At 35.8% G+C, this 9,853-nt stretch overlaps 1 pseudogene; it reads right to left on the reverse strand.

The window, feature by feature from the left end:
* Window positions 1-8,331: 8,331 nt before the first annotated feature.
* LOC111477729 lies at window positions 8,332-9,528 on the reverse strand (annotated as a pseudogene).
* Between the last annotated feature and the right edge of the window lie 325 nt (window positions 9,529-9,853).

The raw sequence follows: 9,853 nt of genomic DNA on the forward strand, positions 1-9,853 counted from the left end.
GCTAGATGTTAAGGATAGTTGACCGTTGATTATAAGACAAATATGTAGATATTTGACTTACATTACTGTTTACCATATTTGCCCTTTTATTAAAGAAAAATATATTGTATTCATTTATTATTCTTCCTTTTATTGTTATTTTCATATTATTTGTAATTTACCATATTTCTGTATTCTGTAAATGTTTATAAATAAAAGAACCTCACCACCATTTACGTGTGGTGGATTCAGCAAACATTTACATAGTATCAGAGCCCTTCCCTTTTGGTTTAACAACCCTGATCCTTTCTTCTCTATGGCTTCCAAATCTTCTTATCATCTTCTTCCTTTCAATACTCTAATCCATATGATCACCATCAAACTTTCTTCTTCTAATTATCTTCTTTGGAAAAACCAACTTCTCTCTCTCCTTGAGAGTAAAAAAATGCTGGGCTATGTTGATGGAACTATGGTTCCACCACCTCACTTTGAACCAGAAACCTCCTCAACACTCAACCCCAAATATTTGGCGTGGAGAGCAGCCGATCAACGACTTCTCTGTCTCCTGCTCTCCTCTCTCACTGAGGAAGCCATGGTTATTGTCGTTGGTCTCTCTACTGCACGTGATGTTTGACTTGCGTTAGAAACTACATTCAGGCATCAGTCAAAAGCTCGTGAACTAAGACTCAAGAATGACTCGCAGTTGATGAAACGTGGCACCAAACCTGTTGCTGAGTATGCCTGTGCCTTCAAAAAAAATTGTGACCAACTTCATGTCATTGGCAAACCCGTCGAGGATATTGATAAAGTGCACTGGTTTCTTCGTGGACTCGGCACCAAATTTTCAGCTTTTTTTACTGCTCAGATGGTTCTCACCCCTATCCCCTGTTTCGCAAATTTAGTCTCTAAAGCTGAAAGTTTTGAGTTGTTCCAGCGCTCCCTTGAGTTCTCTGACTCTGCTCCTACAGCATTTACAGCCACTAATCGTGGTTGCACCCATAAAAGCCACCCTGCTTCCTTTAGCATCCAGCAAAGTCGTTCTTATTCTCACAAAAACAACTCTTCCAATCGATGACGAAGTCACTCAGGTCAGGGTCATCGACCACCTCACTGCCAAATATGCTGCAAAGAGGGCCATTATGTTGACCGCTGCAACCAATGGTATGTTCGACCTGATTCTTCTCATGCTCACCTTGTTAAAGCCTTTAACACGTCATGTCCAATTGCGGGACCCGATGTTGCTGATTGGTTTTTGGACATTGGGGTTTCAGCCCATATGACTGCCGACCCATCTATTTTGGATCAGTCTAAAAATTACACAGGTAAGGACTCTGTGATCGAAGGAAACGGTGCATCCCTACCCATTACCCACACCGGTACTCTTTCTCTTGTTCCAAATATTCATTTATTAGAGTCTTGGTTGTCCCTCATCTCACTAAAAATCTTCTTTACATAAGTAAATTAACATCTGATTTTCTTCTCTCCGTTACATTTACTAATAATCTTATTACTATCCAGAATCGTCAAACAGAAAGGGTGGTGGCAACTTGTAAAAGAGATGGAGGGCTATATGTGCTGGAGCGCGGCAACTCTGCTTTTATTTCAGTCCATAAAAAAAAATCTTTACGTGCTTCATATGATTTCTGACATGTTGTCTGGGTCATGTGAATCATTCTGTTATTTCTTTTTTAAATAGAAAAAGTCATCTTTCTCTTACATCTTCATTGCCTTCTCCATCATTATGTAATACTTGTTAGCTTGCGGAAAGTCATCGATTGCCTTATTCCCGCAATGAACGTAGGTTGTCTCATGTGTTAGATCTTATTCATTGTGATCTTTGGGGTCCTCCTGTCAAATCAAATTCGGGTTTTCTTTATTATGTTATTTTTATTGATAATTATTCTCCATTCACTTGGCTTTACCCTTTAAAATTTAAATATGATTTTTTTGATATTTTTCTTCTATTTAAAAAATTTGTGAAAAATCAATATTCTTCTCGTATCAAGGTATTTCAAAGCGAAGGAGGTACTGAATTTACTAGCACTTGTTTCAAAACTCATTTACGTAATTCTGGCATCCACCATCAACTGTCTTGTCCATATACACCTGCTCAAAATGGTCGTGCTAAGAGAAAACATCGTCATGTGACTAAGACTTACTTGGCCCTTCTCTTTCACTCTCATCTTTCTCCTCATTTTTGGGTTGATGCCTTCAGCACTACAGATTATATTATCAACCGATTGCCTACTCCACTTCTTGGAGGTAAGTCACCCTTTGAACTCCTTTATGACTACACTCCACATTATGACAATTTTCATCCCTTTGGTTGTCGTGTTTATTCTTATTTGCGTGATTATATGCCTAACAAGCTTTGTTCCCGCAACATTCCTTGTATTTTTTGGGTTATAGTTCTGCTCATAAAGGGTTCCGCTGCCTTGATCTCACCACCACTAAGCTATATATCACCCACCCGCCATACTCAATTTGATGAAACTCACTTTCCTGCTATCCCTACCTCGCAGGCCCAACCTCTTTCCTCTATTCCTATTTCAAATTTCTTAGAACCACATCTTTATCATATTGATTCATCCCCCCCTACCACTTCATCATCGCACATTCTTCGATCCAGTTCATCCTCTTGTGATATTTGTTTTGACCTTGTGGATGAGTCTGTGTAGGTTGATATTTCCCTTGCAGGTTCCACTTTGCCACCCTCGACTTCTAATTCGACTTCTATTGAACCTACTGTTGATTCCTCTTCTTTGGGCACTCATCCTATGATCACACGAGCCAAAGTTGATATATTCAAGACCCGTCATCTAGCAAATCTTGGTATATTGGGCTCATCTGGACTTCTTTCTGCTCTTCTTGCATCCACTAAGCCAAAAAGATTCAAATCTACGGCTAAGAATCCTGCTTGGGTTGCTGCCATGGATAAAAAAATTCGAGCGTTACAATAAAATGATACTTGGACTTTAGTTCCTCGCCCTACCAACACCAACGTCGTGGGCTCTAAATGGGTGTTTCGTATTAAATATTTGCCTAATGAATCCGTCGAGCATTTCAAGGCCCGTCTTGTTGCCAAAGGTTATACTCAGATTTCTAGTCTTGACTATACTAACACTTTCAGTCCGGTTGTCAAAGCTACCACTGTCCGTGTTGTGCTTTCTATTGCAGTCACAAATAAATGGCCTCTTCGACAACTTGATGTCAAGAATGCTTTTCTCAATGGAACTCTTATTGAACGTGTTCATATGGAACAACCTCCTGGGTATATTGATCCACGATTTTCCACTCATGTGTGTCTATTAAAGAAAGCCCTCTATGGCTTAAAGCAAGCTCCTCGTGCCTTGTTTTAGCGTTTTAGCTCATTTCTTCTCACACTTGGGTTTTCTTGCAGTCGCGCTGACACGTCCTTTTTTGTCTTTCATCAGCAATCTAACATTATCTATTTGCTTCTTTATGTTGATGACATTATTGTTACCGGCAACAACTCACCTCTTACTGACAGCTTTACTCGCAAGCTTCTTCTGAGTTTGCTACCAAAGATTTGGGTTCTCTCAGTTACTTTCTTGGTCTTGAAGCTTCATCCACTCCTAATGGTCTCTTTATAGTCAGTTAAAATATGCTCGAGATATTCTCACTCATGCTTAGTTGCTCAATGACAAACCAGTCCACACTCCCATGGTTGTTTCTCAACACCTGACTACTGATGGTTCTCCTTTCTCTGATCATACTCTCTATAGATCTCTTGTTGGCGCCCTTCAGTACTTGACTATTACGCATCCAGATATTTCCTATGCTGACAATTCTGTCAGTCAATTCTTGCATGCCCCTACTGTAGATCGCTTTCTTGCTATCAAACTTATTCTTTGCTATGCCAAAGGGACACTCCACTTTGGTCTTACCTTTCGTCCATCCACTATTCCTAATATGCTAGTTGCATATTCGGATGCTGATTGAGCTGGTTGTCCCAATACTTGTCGTTCTATATCTGGCTATTCTATTTATCTTGGTAATAATCTCGTTTCTTGGAGTGCCAAAAAGCAACCTACTGTCTCACGCTTCAGCTGTGAATCTGAGTATCGTGCTCTTGCCACAACTACTGCTAAACTTCTTTGGGTTACGCATCTTTTGCATGATCTCAAGGTCCCTATTTCACAACATCCCTTACTCTTATGTGAAAAGTGCTATTTTTTTGAGCTCTAATCCCGTTTCTCACAAGCGGGTCAAACATGTTGAACTAGATTATCATTTCCTTCGATAGCTTGTTATCGTTGGTAAACTTCGCACACAATATGTACCCTCTCATCTCCAAGTTGCTGACATCTTCACAAAAAGTATTTCTCGACCTCTCTTTGAATTTTTCAGATCCAAGCTTCATGTTCGTTCAAATCCGATGCTTAGCTTGCGGGGGGGTGTTAAGGATAGTTGACCGTTCATTATAAGGCAAATATGTAGATCTACATATTTGCCTTACATTGCGGCTTACCATATTTGCCCTTTTATTAAAGGCAAATATATTGTATTCATTTATTATTCTTTCCTTTTATTGTTATTTCCATATTATTTGTAATTTACCATATTTCTGTATTCTGTAAATGTTATAAATAAGAGAACTCTCACCACCATTTAGGTGTGGTGGATTCAGCAAACATTTACACTAGATGATGATGTGATGATGTTATATGATGATGTGATGATGTTATATGATGACTTGATGACATTAAATAATAATGTGATGATATTATATGATGATGTGATGAAGTGCATGATGTTGACAGGATGATGTTGCATAATAATAAGATGTTGCGAGACATATGATGATGAAATGACTTAATACGATAATGTTTCATATTAAGATGATGTGCATGTATTAAATGCCACGATGCATTATATCGGCGAGTTTTTAAAGACACAACCCTAGTTAATGTTAATGTTGATGAATGTATGAAGGCCAGTGTGTGCATGTTACTTAGAGTAATGTGTGAACGGTATATAAAGTTGTGTCATAAAGATGATTTAAAGATGAAAACTTTAGGGACCTCATGCATTTGTGTGTTCATATACATCGGGATACTTCCCCATTTATGATGATGAGTACGGACACGTACACTATGATGATGATGATGGTCATGCCTCGCATGACACTCAGGGGTCGGTTGACCTCCAGACATCGCTACAGACATCTAGCTCGACTATGATGGGTCCAAGGGAGACCCATGCTCGTTCGTGTGGATCATGTGTAAGGAAGTACTACACATCCATCTTTGTCAAGACTGAAGGCCACCCCTATGATAGTTTTTAATGATATGTCCCTAGATCATGAGTTGCATGTGTTTGCATTTACTGACCCTAATAGTGGGGTCACTTACTAAGTATTTATTTTAAATACTCAAAGTCGTGTGCTACTTCTATTTCAGGTAAAAGTAAGACATCCCTGTATGACTCACGATGACATTGCAATCCGAGACCATGACACATACCTAGGGTAGTCACATTTATTTTCTTAGATTTAAGTTAAAATATGGTGTTCTACTTTTTACGTTTATTTATTTAATTTAGTATTTTTTTTTTTTTGTCATTTTAAAGATGTTTTAACACATATGTCCTTGTGTGTTTTAAGATGAAGTTTATGTTTGATGATAAAATTTTAAATGTTTAATTTCACATGAGTATAGATGATGATAGTCCTAAGAATTACAGACTTTTCTTCACTCATTTTGCTATCTTTTTCATTTTCGATCAATTACAACCTAAAACGGACTCTAATGACTCCATAAAAATTACAGATCTTTCTTCACTCATTAAAGCTCATACACATTAGGCTTGTTACAAGAATTGTATCAAATGGAAGCATAAAAAAAATGCCAAAACCCAAAACATCCACTTTAGCAACCACAAAATTTCATTCATGAAATAGTACTAACCATGCTCAAATTAATGTAAATAAAGTGCCTAAAACATGCTCTGATACCAATTGATGGTGTTAACATAACACATGCGGAAGCAATTTGGATCTTAGGCACTCTAAGTACATCAATTATAGTAAATTAGCTAGCATGTTCAAAAGTATTAAAACTCAATGAGTTTGAATACTAACATTTTGTCACTCAAATTTATTTTTCCTCACGATCCGGTTTCGAACCGACACTAGTGTCTTCTCCACTATTCTCCAGCCTTAGAACGGAATTGTGGAATCCGGTGAGTGACTAAACTTGGGAGGGATTTAATATAAATGAAGAGAGAGTTTGTGAGAGGTTTTTCTCAAGGTTTTTTCCAAACGAAGACCTTCCATGTACTATGATCACTCTATTTATATAGAGTCATGTTTGCATGTTCATGCAAATTTGAGATCACCAAATTTTGACACTCAAAATTTCACTCAAATATTTGGGATTATGTGGCAAGCATGCAAGTTTGAGTTCACCAAATTTTGACACTCAAAATTCCACTAAAATTTGTGGGGTTTATTTGGCAAGCATGCAAGTTTGGTTAAACCAAATTTTGACACCTCAAAATTCCACTAATTCAAACATGGATTTTTCCATTAGAATGAAGTCAACATTTTGACTTTCTTCATTTTGATTCAACAATTAATTTGAATAATTAATTTCAAATTAAAGTAATATTAAATGATTAATTAAACTATTTAATTAATATTTAATATTAATTCAAATGTCAATCCCAATAAATTCCGGCAAGCATTTGATTAAGATATTTAAATCTTATTTAAATATCTTAGATTCTCTCTTTTTGTTTAATTCGTAAATAAAACAAAAATGTGGTTATTTATATCGTTTATATGTAGCGCATATTCCCTAATTTGAATTCGAACACTTCGAACTCACTCGTCACACTATTCTATGGTTTAGTCCGATATGATCTAGCAGAGGGACCTAATGGACCTATAGATCATGGGCTCCAACGATCCAAGATTAACCGGTTAAACTCATTAACCTTGTTAACCAACATTCATTAACTATTAGGACACTCCACTATAGCCTAGTAGTTGCACTCCCCTCACTATAGATATATTTTTGTCCATTTGATATAACCATGATTAGTAAGTTGATCCTTCATAGGTTGTTCGTAACTAGAGCTGGGTCAATTTGCCGTTTTACCCCTGAAGTTACTTCTTGTTCCTTATGTCTCACTGATCCTCTAATGAACAATTGGTTTGTGGTCCAACAGTAAACCAAATCCCTCTCAGGCTAATGAGAGGGTGGGGCCTCTTGTTCAAGACCTGGAGTCAATTCTTAAGGGAACTACCTCTCTTCTATCCTTAAAAGTGGGTAGGAGTGAATTCCATCTTGCACCCCACGTCCCTAGCCATTCACCTAGTCTTACCCCTGATATGGGAGGCCTGTTGAGTCTACGAACTCGAGCTACTTTCACCCATGCAAATCTAAGGATAATTTTGAATAAACGGAAGTTCATGGTTAGCTCAGGATTAATATCAAGTTAACTAGGTCATCGAATGAAAAGAAAATCAGTCTCAACAGTAAACAACATTATAAAGTGAGAGTGATTTTCTTTATGGTCCGATCTTATGCAATACTCATTGCATAGGATACCCCCACTCACATGTCTCCACATGTACAATTTAGTGATCACATTGTTTATGTCATATACAAAAGTGGGACGAATCCATAGTGTCCCCAGGATAAGGTACTCAGTCTTATCCCCATACTATAGATCATTTTGACTATATACTTGAACTTGATTCACTCTTATGTCTCTATATATAGTTCAAGTAGTCATACTATAGTTAGAGTGTTCTTAGTTTATTGGATTTAGATTAATAATTGTAAAGCTCACTTTATTCCATAACAATCTTTACTTAATAAACAATCATAATAACTTTATTGAAAATAGAATATGTTTTCGTTTACAAACTATGAGTTTTAGGACATAAAACTAACATGTTTTTTTTTTTTACCGAAAAATATCTTTAATTTTTGTACAATAATGAATTATAATAAACAACAAAGTTCATTTAAAATTTATTCAAATATGAAATTACTTAAAATCTCGTACATAAACAAATCAAAACATACACAGCTACAATAAAAATAAAATTTAATTATTAAAGAATCTAAGAGTGTATTTCATAAATTATTATTATAACCATTAAATATTTGGACATTGGATTGTTGTACTAAGTTTAACCATAACCTTATGATTTTCATTGGCCGGTGCCAATCTTAAATGCTTTTCTATGACAAATAATGAATAATAAGATTACGGTTCATTAAAGAATTATAGGTACGATAACAAATACAAATATAACATAACATTTAACCAGGTAAGATGAGTGAGGAAATAAACTTAAAAAGAAACATACATATATTATTTGGATAGGTTTAACTTGCTAGGAAATACGGATATATTAGAAAATATCAAAACAAGGAGGAAGATTGCACCAAGGAAGGAGAGAATAGCCCATGGCGTATTGAAATAGTTATGTTCGAGTGTAGCTATCGCCTTGTTCCATTGTCTATTGCAGTGTTCTTGTAAAGCTTTATTGATATCGTTGGAGTGGTAACAATATGGGACTGTAACAAATTTACAGAGATTATTAAACAATTCTGAAACTTCTGTATTACTACCTCCAATTTCGTTGATTATGATTAGCTTTCACAAGTAAACACACATCTTTCTCTGTACATATCAAATGATCTAGTAATGACACATATTGAACACATTTGTTGTCATTTCCAACGTAAAAATGCTCAAAGGCTATCAGGTTTTGCATCATGGTTTCAAAGTAATCATGAATAAGTATAGGTGGGATTTCAAAAACCCCATTTTTGAATCTCATGTTGATGACACATTTAGCATTTTATGCTTTCTTAATGGTGACACCGGCTTCGTGGAGCTAAAGAATAATCAATCTTGTTTCATTACTATTGTCCTTAGAAGGTTTCTTGGGGACGAAGAAGAAGCTTAAGAACTCGATGAAATGCTTTGGGCATTTCAGAAATGAGATATTAGATGGATAGTAATTATTCAGAATCCCATGAATAAAAAACACCCTTGTAATTCTTATAAAGGAGACTGAGATATCCTTTTTTCTATAAGATTGAATAGACGTGGAAGAACAAAGAAAGAAATTTGATTTTCCAACTTAACCAAATTAGCACCTCCACTGTAAAAAAAACCATCCACCAACAACATTCTAACAAAATCTTAGTTGTTCATGTTTATAGGTTATGCATAGTAATCTCGGGCTTCTTTCACCCAATTTTGAGCAGTTTCCACAAGAAATTCCAATGAGCACATGTTGTTTGACATTCGAAGTAGAAAGTTAACAAGACCTTGAAATTTATATTGTTCTATGGTTATTAAATCCTCTCGACTACGATGGTGAAATGGGCCAATGGAAATGACTTGAGAGATAAAGGCTGTATTATTCATCTCACGTAATAGTTTGAAAATCTGATAGATGTCACATCCTACATTAACAACAAGTAGTTGTTCAAGCATTATTTTAATCGATGTCACAACATTACCACAAAATTGTCCGTTCTCACTACCTTCTGTCATACTGTAAGCTATGTCGTCTTCTCGATGCACACCAATCTAGCTCTTCTTCACTTTAACAATGGGTTTTTTTCGTTTTTTTTTTTTCACAAATTGGATCAAGAAAAAATCGAATCTATCCATTCAAAGACACCACCGACCAGAGGAACTTGGCCTCGACCTTAGCCTCGAGTGTTTTCTGAATTCATTTTTTTGGTCCAAAGTAATTATTTAATTATTATTCTTATTGTAGTTAATTGTGTTGGGTTATTACTTATAAATTTTCCTTCTTTTTTTTTTTTTTTTTTTTTTTTTTTTTTTTTTTTTTTTTTTTTTTTTTTTTTTTTTT

The sequence above is a fragment of the Cucurbita maxima genome, unplaced genomic scaffold (genome assembly GCF_002738345.1).
Source record: "Cucurbita maxima cultivar Rimu unplaced genomic scaffold, Cmax_1.0 Cma_Scf00004, whole genome shotgun sequence".
In the NCBI taxonomy this organism is placed as follows: Eukaryota; Viridiplantae; Streptophyta; class Magnoliopsida; order Cucurbitales; family Cucurbitaceae; genus Cucurbita; species Cucurbita maxima.